Source organism: Hippopotamus amphibius, chromosome 11 (assembly GCF_030028045.1).
Source record: "Hippopotamus amphibius kiboko isolate mHipAmp2 chromosome 11, mHipAmp2.hap2, whole genome shotgun sequence".
Taxonomy (NCBI): domain Eukaryota; kingdom Metazoa; phylum Chordata; class Mammalia; order Artiodactyla; family Hippopotamidae; genus Hippopotamus; species Hippopotamus amphibius.
The window spans coordinates 104,870,812-104,893,270 of NC_080196.1; the positions used below are offsets into that span (position 1 = coordinate 104,870,812).

General features: G+C 36.9%; 1 non-coding gene across 1 annotated transcript; it reads left to right on the plus strand.

Annotated features, from left to right (window-relative positions):
* Nucleotides 1-20,989: 20,989 nt before the first annotated feature.
* On the plus strand, nt 20,990-21,139 carry LOC130832138 (small nucleolar RNA SNORA62/SNORA6 family). Its single transcript, XR_009048218.1, has one exon. It is a non-coding gene; the product is annotated as a small nucleolar RNA SNORA62/SNORA6 family (small nucleolar RNA).
* Nucleotides 21,140-22,459: the final 1,320 nt, after the last annotated feature.

Consider the following 22,459-nt stretch of genomic DNA (forward strand, 5'->3'; position numbering starts at 1 on the left):
ATGATGGTTCCCACCCATTTTGATGGCTAGTGGCTACCTACCAGCTTTTCTGCCTTTTTGACCCATGTGTATTCTCAGCTATATCCTGAGAAGAAGCATCAAAGTTCTCTAGGTCACAGTCTTAGGACTGCCTTTCTAGGACACTAGTTTCATGATGGATGTTATATATTCTCATGTACTTGTCTCTGCAATTTTTGCAGTTATGTTTTTTCTCCTGTTTTCTATTAGCATGGTGATCCCCACTGAATGACTTTTGAATAGTAAGCTAAGCTTGCATTCTTAGGACAAGCTCTACTTGGGCGTGGCATGTTACTCTTTGTATTACTGGATTTCTTTTAATATTTAAAAATTTTTTGGTCTTTTTCCTTCAAGTTTGAAAAAGTTTATCAGAAAAACTATCTGGATTTGGAGGGTGTGTCACAATTCATTTAATAAATGTTGGGTTATTTACATTTGTTTCGTATTTTATCAGGTTTTTATGGAAAAATAAAGATAAAATTTCCTTTCACACAATTTTAAGATCTATAATTGAGTGGAATGTTGTACACTCAGTTGTATAGGTGCTACAACTCTCTAGGGTTTCCTAGTACTTAACACAAAGGAAATGAGTGAGGGGTACTCACTAAGCATCCCTCCCTGTAATACCCCTTCCACCAAATCCCTAACTACTGCTCTCTCGGTGGTTGTAGCCTTTAACCATTTTCTAGAGTCTGAATAAGATCATTCTGACAATTTTGCTTAATTTTTTGATGTCTGTGTGGGGGAATGGGCTGTTGAAGCTGTGCACAACTGCCATTTTGCCTTCATTATTTGTTGACTTTAATTTCAATAATTATCTCAAATTTCAGGAGTCATTGGAATTTAGAGGAATCTGACATTTGAATTTATCCTTATAGTAAATATGTACCCAATGTATAGTTATCTTCAATAGGTAAATGAAACAGTTTCTGAGATTGAGTCTTGCTTGCAGAGATAGAAGGAAACTGCAGTTGACTAGTACCCTCCTTTGTGCCATGTGGTATAGTAGGAGATATACTGAAGGTGGAATTTAAAGTCAGAATTTCCCTTATAGTTTTAATTCAGCTTCCTTCTTAGTAAATTACATGTGCACAGTGCTTGAGTTTTCAAATTGGTTTCATGAATAAGGATACTCTACATTTTATAGTTGAGAAACTAAAATACACACGTATAAGATTGTTAGGTCTAGATCACAAGGGGAAGATGAGACCTTGAAATTTTTGTCTCACTTCTAAGCAAATGCAGTTTTTTCTCTACCACCATGACTTACCACACACACGCATGCATTTAACACACCCACCATGTACACCTTACACTATTAATATGCTATTCAAAATGTTTCCCCTTTATAAGATAATTTGTCCAAGTGCTGTACATAATTTAGCAATAGCTAGCTAATTAACAGTGATTTTTTTCAGAGAATTAGCCTAGGTCGTCAGAATATTGAATTATTTCTAACAAAACATAACAGCGTGCAGCCTCAAATATACTTGTTTGATTATCATTGTGGGGTATTTGATTCTAAACCACAAAGTTTGATTTCGAGTTTGATTTTGAAGCGGTAATACCTCAGCTAGTAAAAGTGTCAGCTTCATGGTGGATAATGTAGTGATGTACATGAAATGCAATAGTAGAAAGATGTTTCTTGGGCTTTTCATTATAAATATTGTATAAATGTTGACCTCTATCCAGCCCCTTGGAGATTTAGGTGTCTGTTTGAATATCCCAGACAGATTTTGTCATATCACTATATTCTCATATGTGCCTTTTGAAATTGTTCTCTTAAAAATGACATCATTTATGGAACCCATAAAGAATATGATTTCTCTGGAGTTTTAGCTGATTCTCATGAAATATTGAAAAGCATGCCGTATTAAATATAGTAGTATTAGAACTTTCCTCTAGGCAGTTAGAGTCTTAAGTATTTAAACATCAAATCAGCTGGCCCTTTAATTACTTCCTAAATATAAAAAGTAACCTACGGAAATTTTAACAATTAACTTGCATTCAAATAATTGTTTTCTACTTCAAGTTAAAATACTACAGAATTAGGAAAAATATATTATTTGATGAAATTAAGCAATTGGTTATATATCTGAAACAAGTCTCCACCCTCCCCTTCCCCCATGTAAAAGGTACTATTTTTACCTTTTTCTCTTATATTAAGGTTACAAATGCTGTTAAGTAGTAGAAAAGGGAGAGATACAGAAACATTTGAAAACAAAGAGCTAACTGGTAATTCATTCCAGTTCAACAAAGTGATACTGTATCATACAGTATCACCTGACATCAAGTGGTCAGCAGCAGAGGCAACAGAATAGCCCATTCTTTGTGTAGTATTTTGCGTATATTCCTCGGCATTTAGCATTCCATTTTCCTGCCTATTTCCTTAGCCTAATTCCCTGGTCTTCCAGTAAATCCTGTGAGGCATCCACTTTCCATCTAATACATTCATTCTCTAGATTCGAGTTTATTTAGGTCTGACTGCTCAAAAGACTGCTAAAAGTGAGGTTCAAGTAAATGGGTAAAATTTGGAAATGAATCCTTGATCCAATTGGGGCTAGACAGGTACAAACCAGTTAACTACTGAAATATTGCACACATGCATGGAATGCAGCAGCACCGACGACTAACTACATTATCTCTTGGGGCACCTGAAATAAACTCCATTGAAGGCAGAGCTTTGAGGTCCATCAAGAATTACATGGCTGTGGGATGAGGTGGTTGAAAAGCCAAAATAAGAGTGACATCCTTAAATCCCTAAATCCTTAGCATAATGAACAGTCTAAACCATAGGGATTCCTGTAACTGTTCTAAAAGACTCTTCATAACATTTGCAGAGCTATAATACTTTATGCAAACACCTGTACCATTTTGTTCCCTAAGGAAGCTGAAATGTAATTTGCAGCTTCATCAGATCTCCTATGTGAAAATTTGAGTATTTATCAGATAAGAGACTGAGAATTACAAGCGAAAATTTTCAGGGACTTGGCATATTCCTAGTTCCAAAGCCCTAGTGATGTTTTCTTGGCAAGCAGAGAAGTCCCTTCTTCCTCGAAGGACAACTCTGTTCTTGCCTTGATTGAATACACGGTAATTAACCATCCAAAAATGTTCCTTGTAACAGAAAACTAGCTACCATTCAGATAGCCATAGTTCTATAGTCCTACTCATAGGAGTATCCATGGATACCAGCTATAGCTCAGGATCTCTGCTAAAATACACTGGTTAGGAGAGCACTAGCCTCTTTAAAAGTACTGGTTTGGCTGTTTTATTCTGGCCTAATCCTGGGTGGTGATGTTGTAATTTCATGGATGCCCACCATTTCAATGGTGGAAAGAGGTACCCCTTTATCAGAGGCCACATGACAATTTTTAGTTCTCTTCAATGGATCAAATCAATAAGAAAATTCAGTGTCAGCAAGGTGTTTGTCCATGACGCTCAGGAAACAATTCAAATGCTAGGATACTAATGAAAGAGCAGGTAGAATATAAATGGTTTACTGGCATGCCCCCTCTTACCATCATACCCAATAATAAATGGTAACAAAGTGTGGAGGCCATATTGAAGCAGAACATACAATAACTCACTGCCTAAAAGACACTGACCAGTGCAGATGATAATTATAGGCAAAAGGGCAAAGAAAAAAAGAGAAAACACAAAAGCCAGAAAATCCTCCAACTAGTTTCAGAAACAAAAGTTACAACTTGTGATTTGTTTATGATTTGTTTTCTACATGAAGTTTTCCCTATATGTATTAACAATTGCATGTTGATTTGTTATTAATTGTCATTTAATCCCTAAGTTACAGAGATGCATAGTGGTAACGAATGGATCTGTTAGGGAACTGTTGACCTCAACTACCTGCCCTGGCCAGCCAGGCACAATAATGACAGCTTGCATGAAATCTCTCTCAACAGAAGGTCCCAATATTGAGCATGGAACTAACAAGCTACCATCAGCCAGAAGAATTCGGGCAGGGCCAAAAGGAGGGAGGAGACCCCAGCGCATGATGCATCCTGCCAATCTCCCAGAAACCTTTGTGTTGGAATCCATATTGGCTGAGAGACGTGCACCACCAGGGACGACCCTGAGTCAGACCAAATATGGGCACAAGCAAGATGATTAGCCAAAGACAACCCAAAAATAACCCCATTACCGTAAAACCTGAGACGGAGCCATGAAGCAGAGTAGTTCTCCTGGGTTCCCTTACCACTTACCCACTCTGCTGGGGCGCCCCTTTCCAATAAAGTCTCTTGCTTTGTCAGCAGGTGTGTCTCCTCAGACAATTCATTTCTGAGTGTTAGACAAGAGCCCACTATCAAGTCATGGAAGGGGTCCCCCTTCCTGCAACAGACCCACTCAGATCCTTGATTTGCAGCTAGACACAGTAAGTGATAAAACTTTGGGCTGTCTGTAGGGGAAATTTTCAGCTGTTCAAGGACAAGTTGAATTCGGTGAAGCTTTTTTATGTTTGCAACCATATATATGGAGACTGGTGTACGTTGATGTCCGTAGCTATGGTTGTGGGTTAATTGGACACTTTTGAATGCTTAGTATCTAAAACCTCTTACTATGTCTAAAGACCCTGTGCTGTGGTAAGTCTGGGAAAATATTCCCATCTAGTGAGTTTAAAAGACATTTGGTCCTTAATGTTTGGGAATTAGTCACTGAAGATGTCTACCTTTAAGTACCGATATATTCCAGACACTAGACACATACGTAGCAGGTTCATGGGGAATTATTAAAAGTCAAGGTGAATTAGCTAACAAAATGCATGAAATCCAGACATGAAATATAAACATAAAATACTAAATTAACTTTAAAGTATCGACCTTGTATTAACATCTACAGCTGCAGTTGTGGAATGCTAGGCATATTTGAAGGCTTCTGTTAATGGACCAAAAGAACTTTCAGAGTCAGAAAAGACTGTCTTCCTATGACCACAGAAAATGTCAGACGAAGAATTTTTGAGGAAACAAGAATATTTCCTTCTACAGCAGCGTGCTTGGCTATTTGAAGTAAAGAGATTAGAGACGGAAGACAAATTATAAGGCTATGATATTTGGCAGAGAAGTAGGTGATGAGAACCAAAGCCGCTTATGTGAATAGGCATGAAAAATATGAAAATTATTCCACAGGCAGGAAAGTCTTCAGTCCCTAGATAGCTAAGATATAGATGACTCAGTGTGGGTGCTGGTCATGCCAGAAAAACCATGTGACTAGAAGGCTGGGACTTTGAGTTGCTTGATGTCAATCATCCTTGGAAGGGGGTAAGGAGAAACTCAATTATTGATAAAAAGTTGATCTCCATTATGAACATGTAATGAGATGCCAATAAAAGCTCTTGACACTAAAGCTTGGGTGACAATACTTTGTGTATATTGTTATCCATCAATGTGATTAGTATGCTGAGAGGGTGACATCCCGACCCCTTGAGGAGAGGACAACGGAAGCATCATGTTCAGGACCCACCCAGACCCTATACCATGCATCTACCCTTTTGGCTGGTTCCAATTTATCCTTTTTCCTCTGGTAGCATAGCAAGTATAACTTTCCCAAGTTATATGAACTTTTCTAGTGGATTATCAAACCTGAAGGTCTAGTGGGAACCCCTGAATTTATAATCAGAAGTGAGGGTGGCCCTGGAAACCTCCAAATCTGTGGCTAATGTGTTAAGTGAGAGCCATCTTGAGGAGGACTCAGGCCAGACTTCACAGGTGGAAGACAAATTCCAGGTAGTCAGGATCAGAACTCTTATCACACACCAAAAAACAAAACCAAAAAGCCAATACACACAAAAACCCACTTCCTTATTTTGTAAAAGTGTGCCAAAGAGAATGGGTGTAAACTGGGCTGGATTCTGCACATTCATGTAACAACCAAATAGAGAATTCTAAGGGCAGTTTTTACTAGTTTGCACTTGGAGAACGATTACAGCATTCTAAGGAAATTTACCACAAATAAAACAGAGTCTATGGCTTGTTTAAAAAAGAAGGAAGTCTCTGCTGTCAAAACCATTTCATTGTAAACAATTCAGTCTTGTTACCTGAGAGGTAAACTCAAAGGACTCAGGCCTCCGGCCTTTTGTTAGACACTCCCAGGTTAACTGCATTAACGAATAAACAATTGGCTTACCTCCATCCAGCAGGGACGTGTAGAGCAGTGATTGGCTTACCTTTGGTGGCGCACTCCTCCGTGACTGTTCTCCTGTGAAGCAATAATGATTTCATTCTTTATTCCTAGTCCAAGGGACCTGAAAAACAGGTCAAAATAATTTATTCATTTTTATTCACACTCACAAGTTTTTATAGTGAAACTAAATCCTGAAAAATGAGAATAAATTACAGACCCAGTTTGGATTCATGTCTTATTCATCCTCGTATCCTCTTCACCTAGCAAGTGCCTGCTTCATAATACAAACTCAATAAATGCATGCTATTTTGAATTGAGGATGATGCCCATGATCTATAATATATGTAAATTGGTAGTTAGAATCTGGGATACTCAGTACAGACATAGGATGCTTCTTTAAGTGTTGCTACCTTTTAAGTTTAAATATTTAAGATATAAAGTGTTGTCGTTTAAAAGTTCTATCAATTTTTCTACTGCCCATCTTATCAAGGGTAATAAAAAATGATATTCAAATGACACAAAAAAGCCAAGGTTATCCAAGTGCTAAAGGTGTTTTGTATTTTATGTCTTAGGGAAAAAATGTCAAACCTGTATTCTAATGAGAATATTTATCAACATTTCCCAGTTAAGGATTTGGTCAGAATGCAGGTACTTTGCCACTTTAATAAAAGGACGCAAGTCTACTCCATACCAAATATACAGGGGTTTACAAATTCAAATGTGTGTGAAGATGTGTAAATTTCATATTCCTGTAGAAATGTGGCGTGAATAGGTGATACAATATTTATGTCAATGTTATTTTAAGGAAAAATGATATTCTTTATCAAAATATTTTTAAGTGTAACTCCCTTATAGTTAATATCTTCATAGCTTTGCAACTTATTTTAATAATCAAATAGTCTGCTAAACATGAAAAGTGACAAATATCCAGTTAAATACGTATCACCAATCCTAAGACCAATGTTTACCTCAATGTTTTTATTAAAGTCTCAAGACAAATGTTATAAATAGAATCTGCAAGTCTATGTACTTATGCTTTTCAAACCAGTTGGCTATTTATATTTTTATCTCTAAAAAAGAAAAAGCTCTAAATTATGTTAGGAGGAAAACATTGCCAGGCACAAACCATATTTTACTATTTAGCAAGTTATGCCATTACATACTCATAGATATGATTTGAGAGAGGTTTAATTCCATATTTTGATCAAAAAAGTTAGTTGAAAGCTGTCATCTCATAAGTTGGTAGCACAATCAATTGCTAGAGAGGACAGACTATTCTACTACCTGTTTCTTCTCACTCTTTTCTCTAATGAAAGTTAATATTCAGCTTTTTCTAGATTCACGTGGTTAACATTTATGCTTATTTGCTTTTCTCTCATATTTTGTATATAAAAAACAAAAACGGAGGATAATGGAACAGTCAAGAAAGAGAACTGACTTCTTTCTTTGTTTTAGATTGAGGCACTAAGTCATCCAACCCTGAAGCCCTCTCACTATCACACTGGACAGTTTGCATCAGGATCTTATTTGGTGTTTCTATTACTTCCCAATGAAAGAATCTCATCTGAAAAACCCAGAAACTGATTTGTTCACTTCATTTGCAGAATGGTATTTTATCCTCATAATCTGCCTTCTAGAATAGTACAATTGACATCCCCATTGCATGAAAGGGGAAATTTCGGAACAGAGAGGCTGGGGTGTTTACTCAAGGACACAAGCATCCAATATTGAAAACCAGACAGAGCAACTCCAAATCCTGCTGTCTTCATCACTGAACTAGCACGTCCTCCCTATGTTTCCCTCTACTATGTAAAGTACGGACTCAGCTCTTCAGCTAATTTGAAATATAGCATGTACTGCTTAAAGATTGCAGGTAAGTTTACATCTGGGACAGAGAACACTTGATATAGAAACTGATGTTTGACCTATCAGGCCATTCCTTCTCAAAGAAAGAATAATTTACTAATTGAAATGCTAAGAGGGAGAAACTAATACTCAGCTTTTTTTTTTTTTTTTTTGAATGAGGTTTTTAGGATTGCTTGCCTACTGTTTCCATCTAAACACATTTTTTTCTATGCTTTAGCAAAGTTGGAAATAAACTCTTAATTTTCTTTTTACTTTAAATAGAAAAAGATCCAATTTGGATAATACAAAGAATGATTCTATAAAAAGCTATGCGAGCACCTACTTTTAGTACTCTAGTAATAAAAGGATTTAGAAACAAGATTAGAAGTAATACATAGATTCATTGCTAGGTTCATAAAAGATCACAGCAAATGCGTACTACTGTCTTGATTAACATGCAAAGTATAGGCTAGTGTTTGCCAAAGCTGCCCTCAAAGATAAATGCATTGCATCTCAACCTGTGATACATAGAATGTCATCTAATTGATTACACAGCCCTATTCGACTATCTTATACAAGATTAATGGATCACTGAGGCCTTGAGAAGAATTAGCTGCTGAATGAAATACATGATTCAATTCAACTTCTCACTAGAAATGTGGCCTGTATTGCGATCAGCCATTAAGAGCAACAGGATGCTAGAAGTGGGTTCTCTACAGCAACCTGTGCAGAACTTTCATCTGTGTTACTGTGGAGTCATCACAGACACATTATAGAGAAACTGCAAGTTGGACAAACTAGACTCAAATTTACTATCAGAAAAGCACATGTCATATCATAAGTCGTTTAGAGCCTTATAAGTCCTATATTATATAACTATCCTTTGAAATATGTATAGACAGATCACAAACAGATGCAATTCTGCAAGGTGCTGACAAACACCTGAATTAACATGTTTTGAGGTAGTCAAGGGTACTGATGATATAAAGCATCCTTCAGCAGCAGTGAACATGGAGACCTTCCCAAGGCTGCCAGAAGGCGGCTTGTGAATTCTTTTTATAATTTGAGATTGAAATAAGGAATATCAGGAAAAGTTAGATACAAACTTATTAAGCATGTCAAATAAATGAGCAACTGTCTATTCAAGACCCTTTAAAAATATGTGGCAGTGCAGAGTTTCTTAGTGGAATTTTATAGCACAAAACTCTTCAATTATTTTTCTATCTGGTTTTGAGTTACAGAATGAGTTAAATGACGTACAGTGCCAGATAAAAATGCATTGCTCACATATTAGAGATGAGCATGTATACATATATCATGAACTCTGCCACGTAGCTTTCATAAAGCTAACAACAAACATGAACCCACATCCAGTCTCTCCTTTGTGAGAAACTATATTTAAAAGTTAGTTTATAATTGCCTGGAATCCTAGGTAGTTGGTGAAGTCCCACAGGTATGTCTAGAGACTGAGGCATGATCAAATGCAGCATTACTAAGCATTTTATAAGGTCATCTATACATGATATGATCAGAGAAATGCAAATCAAAACCACAATAAGCCATCATCTCACACCTTTTAGAATATCTGTTATCAAAAAGACTAGAAACAAGTGCTGGTGAAAATATGGAGAAAAGGGAACACTTGTGCACTGTTAGTAGGACTATAAATTGGTGCAGTCATTATGGAAAACAGTGTGGAGGTTCCTCTAAGAATAGGACTACCATATAATCCAGCAATCTACTTCTGGATATTTATCCAAAGAACACAAATACACTAACTGGAAAAAAATATGCACCTCCAGTTTCACTGCAGCGTTATTTACAATAGCTAATACCTGAAGCAACCTAGTGTCCACTAGTAGAAGAATGGATAAAGAAAATGTGGCATATATGTATAAACAGGACATTATTCAGCCATTAAAAAAGGAAATCTTGTCCTTTGCAACAGTATAGATGGATCTTGAGGGTGTTAGGCTAAGTGGTAAGTCAGATGAAGAGATCTTGCTTTTATGTGGAATCTTAATTAAGCAACAAACTCATACAGACAAGAGATGGTGATTGCTAGAGGTAAGGGATGGGAGCCGGGCCAAAGGGGTGAAGATGATCAAAGGTACAAATCTCCAGTAACATGATAACCTAAGTCAAGGTGATGCAGTATACAGCTTAGTGATTATAGTTAACACTGCATTTTATGTTTGAAGTTGCTGAGAGCAGATTTTTAAAAAAAAATTTTTATTGAAGTATAGTTGATTTACAATGTTGTGTTAATTTCTGCTGTATAGCAAAGTGTTCAGTTATATATACACTTTTTCATTTTCTTTTCCATTGTGGAATATCACATGATATTGAGTACAGTTCCCTGTGCTATACAGTGGGACCTTGTTGTTCATCCATTCTATATATAATAATTTGCATCTGTTTGATGGAGAGATATACCATGTTCTTGGATTGGAAAAATCAACATTGTGAAAATGACTATACTACCCAAAACAATTTACAGATTCAATGCAATCCCTATCAAATTGCCAACGGCATTTTTCACAGAACTAGAACAAGAAATTTTACTATTTGTATGGAAATGCAAGAGACCCCGAATAACCAAAGCAATCTTGAGAAGGAAAGATGGAGTTTGTGGAATCAAGCTTCCTGACTTCAAACTATACTGCAAGGCCACAGTGATCAAGACAGTACGGTATTGGCACAAAAACAGAAATATAGGTCAATGGAACAGAGAACTCAGAGGTAAATGAATCAACAAAGGATTAATCTCCAAAATAATGTAACAGTTCGTGCAGCTCAATATCAAAAAAACAAACTACCAAATAAAAAAAAATGGGCAGAAGACGTAAGTAGGCATTTCTCCAAAGACGACAAACGGATGGCCAAGAGGCACATGGAAAACTGCTCAACATCACTAATTATTAGAGAAATGCAAATCAAAACTACAATGAGGTATCACCTCACACCGGTTAGAATGGGCATCATCAGAAAATCTACAAACAGTAAATGCTGGGGAGGGTGCAGAGAAAAGGGAACCCTCTTGCAGTGTTGGTGGGAATGCAAAATGATATAGCCACTATGGAGAACAGTATGGAGGTTCCTTGAAAAACTAAAAATAGAGTTACCATATGACCCAGCAATCCCACTACTGGGCATATACTCAGAGAACACCATAATTCAAAGAGACACATGCACTCCAGTGTTCACTGCAGCACTATTTACAGTTGCCAGGACATGGAAGCAACTTAAATGTCCATCAACAGATGAATGGATAAAGAAGATGTGGTACATATATGCAATGAAATATTACTCAGTTGTAAAAAGGAACAAAATCGGGACATTTGTAGAGACGTGGATGGACCTAGAGACTATCACACAGAGTGAAGTGAGTCAGAAAGAGAAAAACAAATACCGTATATTAACACATATATGCAGAATATAGAAAAATGGTACAAATTAACCAGTCTGCAAGGCAGAAATAGAGACACAGATGTAGAGAACAAACATATAGACACCAAGTGGGGAAAGCAGAGGGGATTGGGGGGAGATGAATTGGGAAATTGGGATTGCTATATATATATTACTAACAGGAAAAAAAATCAAATTGTACACTTTAAATATATGCAGTTTATTGTATGTCAACTGTCTCTCAATAAAAATTCTTAAAAAAAAAATAATTTGCATCTGTTAATCCCAAACTCCCAAAACCATCCCTCCCCTACCTCCCTCCCCCTTGGCAACCATAAGACTTCTGTATATCTGTGGGTCTTTTTCAAGAACAAGTCCTTGTGTCATTTTAGAGTCCACATAGAAGTAATATCATATGGTACTTGTCTTTCTGACTTACTTCACTTACTATAATAATCTCTTTTTTATGGTTGAGTATTTCATGGTATATATATACATCTTTATCCATTCATCTGTTGACAGACATTTCCATACTGTTTTCCATAGTAGCAACACAAATTTACATTGCAGAAATGTAAAAATTTTACATTTTTTATGTAAAATGTAGAAAAGTTCCCTTTTCTCCACAGCTGCAGAGTAGAACTTGTCTTCATCACACACACACAATTCTAATTATGTACGGTGATGGATGTTAAATAGACTTCATCCTGCGATAATTTCAAAATACACAACTCAAATCATGCTGTCCACCAGAAACTAGTTTCAGATGTAATTGACATAACACTATCTCAAGTCTTCAAAGACTAGTGGGAATTTGAATCACTAGCATTTCCTAATTAATAGTGTTTTAAAGTCAGAAATGCTAGTATTTCTTTTGTAACTAAGGCTATTGCTGCTACTATTACTATTGATACTATCACAATAACAACAGGCGTGTTGAGTCATAAGGACAGTGATAGTGAAGTGTTATTTTTTGTGCATAAATCATATTTGGAGAAAGACCACTCTCAATTGAGAAAATAGTTTAATGTGGATTTTCTTTATAAAAAGCTAATCCCAGAGCAAACCCTGGAATCAGAAGGTGGTGGCAAAAAGGTTGTTGCAGGACTTAATCTGAGATACCAAGTTTAAACTACAAAAAAACAGTTTTAGTACAGTACGTTCCAAATATTATATGGGAATACTTACACTAAAGTATTATTTGTTATTTATCTGAAATTCAATTTAATTTGACATCCTATACTTTATCAAACAAGCCTGGACAAAACCAAAGTGATCCCAATAAGAATATAAAACAACCTCTTCATTGTAGATATGGCAGCATCATGACAAACGTATTTGAGGTGACTGTGTTTTCTTTCCCCAGGTGGGAGGAGAGAGGCGGGGGGGGGGTGTGGTTATGAGATAGGTTGTCACCCAGGATCCCTACCTGCAGCACTGGCACCTGGACTAGCGTCGATTGAAAGGGCCAGCTCATACTCCACCCCCAGGAGTGAGCAAGCGCATATGTTACTTGTTTTTGCTCCTTTGTGCTTCAGTATGAGTCCTGATAAATTGCCTGAGTTTCTCATCTTAAATTTCTATTGATTAAAGAGTCCAAGAACCCTAGTCAGTAAAAATTACACAGAAATATGTGGAGCCTTCAACTTAAGAGACAGATCTAATACTAAAACTTCTCTGAAAGGCTTCAGGATTGTAGTATGAAAATGAGTCCCTCTAAAACCGAGTTCCTCTGCTGAATTTATGATTAATCTTTATCCACAACAGTATCCCCTTTCTTGTCTAACACCTGTTTGCCTCAAAGATTAAGAGTATCAAAGACAAGGGGGAATTGAAACGGAGCAGGACCTTGTGGGGTCCTCCCAGGTATAAAAGCCTTCCCATCTCCCTCTTTGTAGAAAAAAGGCTTCAGCTTTCTAGACCGTCTCTGAATTCCAAATGGCAGATTCAAACAATTACTAATCAGGGAAGTGGGAGAACGTGGAAACAAAGGAAAAGCAGTCAAACAATAGTGCAGCAGTAGAGTCCTACCTAGTTCCTCCTCAAGGGATACATAACTTTATTTTTGAGTTATTCTACGTAGACTAAGGCCTCCATCCAGGTTGGGGGATGGTAATTTCATGCTGAATACAAGATTCCTAGAGCATTGCCCTGTTACCTCACCACCAGCTAATTAGAAGAAAAACCACACACCCTGCAGCCCTCACCTCAAATTTTGCCTTTAAAACCTTTTCCCTGAAACCCAGAGGGAAATTCAGGCCTTTTGAGCCCAAGCTGCCTGTTCTCCTTGACCCTTGCAATAAACCTTTCCCTGCTCTAAACTCAGAAGTTTATTTGCTTGGCCTCACTGCAGCAGGCACAAGAACTTGGGTTCAACAACATTAACAGGTGTAGATTATGAGAGAGGCAAGAGGCAACGCCATGATGCCATTCCCAAGCCTTCAATAACCTAAGCTACAAACCAGTCTTTTTACTGCAACAAAGGCCTAGCTCTGCCCATTCTTAGGGCCTAGTGGTTCGGAGCTGCCTGGAGAAACTGTTGCAAGGCATGAGGAGGAGACCACAGAGCAGCTAGGGCCGACTTCTGGAGTAAGAGGGGCACGTAACACGCTATCCACGAATATCAGTGTTCGGAGAGAGAATGTAAGAAAATTTAGGAAGAAACCTTAGAAGGCAAGTGATATTAACTTCTCCATTTTAAAGATATGTCGGAGTGGAGAGAAATAATTAATGTTCTGTTGTCTCTGATTTAGTTTCCCCTTGTCACTGTAACACATCACAAAATTAGAGGCTTAGAACAACACAAATTTATTACCTTACAGTCATGGACGCCCAAAGTCCAAATGAGTCTTCTGGTAAAACCGTGGTGTCTGCAGAAACAGCTTCCCTTCTGGAGGCTCTAGGGAAGAATCTGTTTACTTGCTTCTCCCTGTTTCTAGAGAGTGCTTTACCAAACGGCCTCTTCCTCCAGATTCAAAAACCAGCGACCACCTCACGCCAGACTCCACTTGCACCATAACGCCTCCTTCTCTGCCTCTCCCGCCGCCCTCTACCCTTTATAAAGACTCGGTGGTTGTATTGGGCCCACCTGAAACTCCGGGAGCCTCTCTCCTTAAAAAGATGCTTGTGATTACATTGGGCTCAGCTGGGTAACCCAGGCTGCTTTCTCCTTTGTAAGGAACCCTGCAATCACACTGGGCCTACCTGGAAAATACAAAATAATCTTCCCATTTCAAGAGTCTTAACTTAATCACATCTGCGAAGTGTTTACCACATAAAAGAACAAGTCACAGGTTCTGGGGATTAGGACCTGAACATCTCTGAGGAGCTGTTTTTCTTCCTACCACACTTTCATATGTAAGGATTTAAACCAAATAGCCCACACCAAACTCAGGCTCTTAATCAAGTATTGATTAGAAAATATATGGTATATACTAGGAACTCTTCTAATTTCTAGATATTTAACTAATTTAAACATCACATTTATTAACTCCATTTTACAGATAAAGAAACTAAGGTTTCCAGCAGTTACTTAAAGTTACTCAGCTAGTAAGTGGTCTCACTACCCTCATGACTACTTGCTGAATTGTTAACCCCTGTTGCCTCCAAGGATTATAAACATTGGAGATGAAGTACACAAGATTTACAGGTGATAAATGTATTCTCTAAGTTAATATTATAATGATAAAAATACCATGATAAATATGTGAGGACATAACTAGCCATTGAGCTAGAACAAATAATGCAAAAAAAGACGTGTCTGAGATTGCCTAGTGTTGAATTGAAAACAACTCCAAGAAACCTGTTTACCACAGAACTCTTTTGATAATCATTAATAAAAGTGGCTTTGTGCACTGACTGATTTCCCTGAGCAGTTCTTCCAATGATACTAGGCACTGCATGGCTCTTATGTATGTATGTACTTACTTATTTACTAAATATAGTTGATGTATAATATTAAATAAGTTACAGGTGTACCATATAGTGATTCACAACACTGCATGCATCTTACAAGGTAGTTAACAAATTTTTCATACTTACTCTGACTACACTGCCTATCAAATACCCGGCAAAGATTACACTGCAGAATGGGGTACCCAATTATTTCACTGATAAAGTTCTCATTAGTATTTTCTTATTTGAACTGAATAGGTGAATATCCAAATTTTAGGCAACCAACAATTTTTAAAGATATTGAAATGTTTTTTTTCCTTATCTATTCAACCACCTGAAGCTTCTAGAGATTGTACTATGGAAATAGAAAGAGATAATTCAATAATTGTGGGGCAATCACTGGCTATGATGGCAGGTAAACCTAGACTTGAAACCAGACCTTAGAATTTGTTAACGGTAAGATCTTAAAACTATCACTTCACATCCTTAATAGTCAATATTCTTATTTGTAAAATGAAAAAGGATGTATCTTTTAGCAATAAACCTGTCTTCTAGTAATAAATATAATCCTTAATATCTGCAGGGTTTTTTTTTTTTTTACTATTTTGCAATCACACACTTAAGCACTGGTCCATCTATACATCACAGAAATGCTTTTAGGTAAATACTATTATTATCATTTTACACATGAAGAAGCTGAAGCATTTTAGAAATATATCTTTCTAATATCACTGGGCAATAAGTGACAAAGCCAGAATTCTAGCCCAGGAAATATGATTGCAAAACAGTAAAAAATCAATTTTGAGTTAGTGGTATCATTAGAATCACTGAATAACTCTATGCAAAAGTTTTGCAGTGTTCTGTTTTAGTGTGTCCTGAAGCGCATATTTGAAAGCAGGTATGTGCTATTTAAAAGTCCAAGTAGGTTGTGAAATACAAGAGAAACTTAGAATAGTGATAAAGGGGAGCAGTTTTATTTGACAATCATCATGTAAATTAAGTGTTTGATGTAAATGCAAATGTATAAATCCAAAAATCAGTTAAGTATCAAACTTCAAATATAAATATGTTCCTAAATGTAAATAACCTGATAGTTTAGTGATGCAGAGAATTCTAGAATATTCTACTGTATTCTCTCTTTTGATTTGCTGAGAGAGTGAAATGAAAGCAGAGAAGAATGAAAACAGGATGAAACAGACTTTCAGAAGTAGGAATCTGAGTTATATATATGCTCTGATTTTTCTTTGTACTCAAAATGTAAGAAAGTTGCAAGTTAAGATTTTACTAAACAGGAGAGATGTATGAGGTAATAGTAATTAAGCTTAGTAATTAAGCAACTTAGTTTAGGTCTTTTTGTTTTATCTTATATTCTTTCGATTCATATTATTTTAAAATAGTGACAGATCCTCCGATTATATTTTAATGCTTGAAAAAGCAAAGTTGAGTAGAAAGGATATTATTTACTTTAAACTAAGCAAAACTTAACTCTGATAATGAAAATAATATTGATTATATGAACTTTTAGTGAGTACTAATAAGTGCCAGGCATTGGGCTGACTTTTATTGTATTAACTCATTTCATCCTCATGCAATTCTATCAAGTAAATTGTGCTGTGAAAACTGAGCATGTTCCTTATGGGGAAACTGAGATGTGTACTGGTTGTTTCCTGCTCAAGATGACAAAATTTAGAAAGTAGTAAAACCAGGATTTGTATTGATACCATAACAATCTGGTTACTAAATTATCACTCCTAATCATTCTGGTAGTATTCATACTTTACGCCATCCATTATGCTGTAATTCCTTCTCATTGCAACTTAAAAAAATTTAATAACTATTTCTCACATCTTACTTTCTCAATTACCTGGGCACTGGTAAACCTAACCAGATATGTTGTCTATGCCTGGATTCCACCATCATTGGCTCACTTGGGTTGATGTGTTAACTCCTTTGTAGGCAACCTAGCAGAACTGTTGGCAGTTATAATGTATACTTCTCATTAGCTCTAAGTTATAGTACTTACAACTTTTAGCACTCTTGCAGATTTCAGGTCTGTTTTTTTTTTATTACCTTACAAGGTGACAATCATATCGATCACTTATTTTAAACTTTAGGATCTAAAAACTAAGGCCCAAGTATTTTGGCACAGTTGAGCAAGGAGCAGACAAAATTGTTCATATACTAAACTGGACCTGCAAGCTTGCCAATCCTTTGGTGTGAGAAATAGTGACCTTTCTTGGGAATGACCTATTTCCTGACCTCCTCCAGGGCTGTGCATTTCTTTGTTCTGAGGTCAACATTTAAGAGCTTAGTCAAATGCTTTTGGCATGTTCAAAAAATGACAAGGCAGACTCCTCTTGTCTTTCATTGAGAGCTTTATACCTTTAATCCTTCTCTTCCTGACATTCAAGACGGAAGATAGCATCTTTCACCAACAATATGGGATGTCTTCAGTATATCCAATATCTTTATTAGTATGTGTCTGAACGTCTAACATTAGAAGTTTGTTTTTCCCTTTTTCTTTTTACAATTTTTTTATTAGTAATGTATGCATGGCAATCCCATTTCCCTTCATTTTTAAAATCAAATTTGGTCTCATTTTTACTCAAGTGCAGACATTTGTCATTCATTTGTCTTCATTACATATACATTTCCACACCACAGAAACACTTCAACTGCATTAGACATTTTGCATAGGTAGACAGTTATAGATATGTATTACTTTCTAGCTCTTCATGCTTTTACTATCTTTTTTAAAATTTTATTTTAATGTTAATTGAAATGAAATAATCAACAATGAAATCATATATCTGTTCTCCTGCTTTGCCATCATATTTCAGAATTACCTTTTCTTTGATTCCTTTTTTTTTTTTAAATTTTACTGTAGTATAGTTGATTTACAATGCTGTGTTAGTTTCAGGTGTTATTATCTTAATTTCTATCATTCTCACCCTGTAAGCACATAAGGAAGACAACTATAGACCTTTGGTCATGACAATGGGAGATAACAGACAAGGATGAATCACCAAGAAAGCAGAGTCTGCTGGTGTAAAGAGCGTTTGCTACAGCCAGTGAAGATGCTCTCAGTTCCTGTCCCTGTGACTTGATAACACCCATGTTCCAATGGTTCCTATTTGTTTTCCAATCTCCTTTTGTTATGATAAAAGTTTTTGCTTCAGACATAGTGTGTTTTTTTGTTTGTTTTTGTTTGTTTGGTTTGTTTTGGTTTTTGGTACGGTTTATGGGATCTTAGTTCCCCCACCAGGGATAGAACCTGGGCCCCCTGCAGTGAAAGTGCGAAGTCCTAACTGCTGGACCACCAGGGAATTCCTATACTGTTTTTCCTTACCGCTGCATCCTAGGCATTTTACAGTCAGATAATTTACCTTTTAGTGTATGAAGAACTCTATCTTTATCAAATGATGTACGGTTCACCAAACTAAGAAGACTCATCTCTACTTAGAGCTTCAGCTTCAAAAATAAGCTAAATGGAACTCTGAGGTTGCTTCTCTTAGAAAATAGTGAGTGTATTTTAAGAGTACAGAAAGGAGTGTGCATAAATATCTAACTGGCCAAAGCCCTAGCAGAGATGATAATCTATCCCTGCATATTTGCTCTCCATTTATTCCTTACTAATAAAATACCTGGGTACAGGGCCCATGGTATGAAAGCTACATTTCTTAAACCTCTCTTGAAGCTAGTGGATTTAGAGCCTTGTGCACCATATTATATATACGAGGGTGAGTCAAAAATTCCCTGCACTCTGGCTGTAGAATTTTTTGTAATTAACTTCTAGAAAAGACAAATACAACATTTTTCGACATAATCTTCCTTTTCAATACACTTTGCCCATCTGTCAATAAGCTTTCGTATTCTCTCAAAAAATGTTTTAGGCTGAGCTGCGAGCCACGAGTGCACTGCTGTCTTCACGTCTTCCTGTGGACCGGCACACGGCTCCTTCTTGATGGCTAACAATTGTGCAACCTTCCTTGAAGGTCATACACACTTCTTCGAGACAAAACACTCTTTCCATACTGAGCGCAAAGTCGTCAATAAATAACGGCACCAGGTACACTCTCAGACCACAAAAAACGATCACTGCACACTGCTCTTCTTTCATGAGAATCACAAGTGGGGCATCCATTTTTGCTCGCACTGCGGTTACAAATGAACTCATGTAACACGTTCATACCTGCACAGCAGTGACTGGGGAGACAGTAGTCTTGAATGGAAAGCACTGATGGGACAGTGCGGCCAACAGAAGTCTGAATATAACCAGAGTGTGGATAATTTTTGACCCACCCTGGTATATAGTAGATAACTATAAAACTGAAAATGCTTTTATTTCTCTTCTTATTTCAGCTTCTGATTGATTTATTCGCACAATGTTGGCATTTAATAAGTGTTGAATTCAACTGATCTGAAATTTTCCTTGTCCTTAGGCCATACTAAAATATGTACAACTACTCGTATACACATTTACAGTTTTTTCATATACTATTTCCTGTTTGTAATTTTTTGAACTTCTTGAATTAAGAAAAATCTTCACATTCTTCACACGCTGTATGATAAATTAATATTAGAAAGATAAATATGCACAGGCTCCCCAGAAAATCAGTGGTAGACACCTATTCTGTAATAGTAGTAGATACAAATTCCATAATCCACAGGGTAAAATGTATTGTTTTTTAACAGCTTTATTGAAGTATAATTGACATATAATTATACTGAACATATTTAAAATGCAAAATTTGATGAGTTTGGACATTTTGACTAATATGCATCCTTGAAATCATTACCATAATGAAGATAATAAACATAGCTATCACCCTCACAAAACAAAATTTCCTGTTTCTCCTTTGTAATCTATGCCTGCAGCTGCCTCCCCCTCGCCTCCCCCTCACCTCCCAACCCCCACCCCAGTCTCCAGTCAGCCATTGATCGTTTCTCTTCCTTTTTGTTGCTGAGAAATATTTGTTTCTATTACTTTACCACACTTGTTTGTCTATTCTCCTTGGGATGGATTTCCTCAGGTTTTGACTAATACAAATAAAGCTGCTAAGAACATTTGTAAGAATGTCTGTGTGTGGAGATATACTTTCATTTCTCTTGAGTAAGTACCTAAGAGTGGAATGGCTGAGTTATACTCTTCAACTTTTCAAGAGACTACCAAGCTGGATTCAAAGTAGTTGTATACAGTAGCGTTGTGTGAGTTTTCAATTCGTTCCATATCCTTATAAGTATTTGGTATGGGCAATCTTTTTTATTTTAGCCATACTAGTAGGTATGTAGTTGTTTAAAGAGTTTTTAACACACTCTAAATAAACTCCTTCATTGGGTATAAGTTTTCCAAATACGTTCTCCAAGTTTCTGTCTTCTTTCCGTTCTCCTAACAGTGTCTTTGGAAGGACGACTGCTTTTAATTTTGATGGTGTTTAATTCTTTGATATTTTATTAGTTTGCGAATTTTGTGTCCTACTTAAGAAATCTTGGCCAGACCACAAATCACTAAAATTGTCTTATTTAGTTCTAGAAGTATAATAATTTTAGCTATATGTTTGGGTATATGATCAATCTTGAGTACATGATTAATTTCTGTACATGATGTAAGATAGAGTTGAGGTTCATTTGTTCGTTTATTTATTTGTACATGGCTATCCTATTTTTCTACATTTATTAAAAATATTATTCTGCACATTGTTAGAGCTTGGAGTTGAGGCCACTGGCTAATGAACTCACAAGTGTAGGTAGTGTGCTACTTAAGGGGCAAGTTTTTCTCTAACACCACAAGAGTCTCTTGCCCAATGAGGGGAGTTTGATAGTAATACTTGCTACAAAAGTATGATTTTAATGTATGAAAGCTTTAAGGAGAGATGAAAACATTTTAAAAATGGCCTGTTTTTTCTTTCTGCTTTTCTTCATTATTTCTTACTCTTCTTGGACCTCTCAGGCATTACTTGGCCTTTCTGTTTTCAGACTAACTTAATGTGTCCTGCTGTAAGATCCTAAAAAGGGAGCTCACACAGTGGGTCTGATGTGGTGGATGCTTGCCTGGAAAGTTCTCGTGCGTGGCACCATCTCCCGTGGACACCTATGGGAGGTCATGCCTGATCTCTGCTTCTACAGAGATCCTGAAGAGATTGAAAGGGAAGAGTAGGCAGCAGCTGAGAAGGCTGTGACCAAGGAGGAATTTCAAGGTGGACGGACTGCTCCAACTCCTGAGTTCACTGCCACTCAACCTGAGGTGGTGGATAGTCTGAAGGTATGCAGGTGCCCTCTGTGCCTACTCAGCAGTTCCCCACTGAAGACTGCGGTGCTAAGCCTGCCACTGAAGACTGGTCTGCAGCTCCCACTGCTCAGGCCACCGAATGGGTAGGAACAACCACTGAGTGGTCTTAAGCTGTTCTTCCATAAACTGAAATAGGTTGACGGAAAATAAACAGTTTCTAAAACAAAAACAAAAACAAAAACATTATTGTTTCCCTTGAATTGCTTTTGAACATCTGTCAAAACTCAGTTGTCCATATATGTGTGGTTCTCTTTCCAGTCTCCATTCTGTTTCATTTGTTTAGATATCTATCTTTACTCCAATACTACACTGACTTGTACTGTAGCTTTATAATAAGTTCTGAAATAATAGAGCATAATTCTTTTAACTTTATTTCTCTTTTCTCAAAGTTGTTTTATCTATTCTAGTTCCTTTGCATTTCCATATAAATGTTGGAATGACCTTGTCTGTTTCTGCATGCCATTTAGCACCTGGCTGTCTTACCAGCAGAGACAGTAGACAGGTTGGCCTTGACGATTGGGAGCCCATGCTGTTGATCCACTCACAGCCTTTACCCCTGATATCATGACAGCTCCATTCATAAGCCTGTTGTGACAGCAGAGCCCAACTGACATCAGCTGGTTGAGTTATTCTGCCTGCTTGGTTGTTTGGTATTTCTGCGAGCTTGGTGCCTCTTCTGTCTATTTGGTTGTTTGGATGCTATCTGGTGAGTGCTAATTTGTGATAAAAAGATTTTCACTTTTTATGTCCACTGCCATTAAGTCTGCCCACATAACTCCTTCCAAGACCTCCTTGTCCTCAGTCTTCCTGTTTTCCAGGCATTGTGCTTCCTTCTTAGTGCTGGAAGGTTGAGGTGAGAATTTTTTTCTT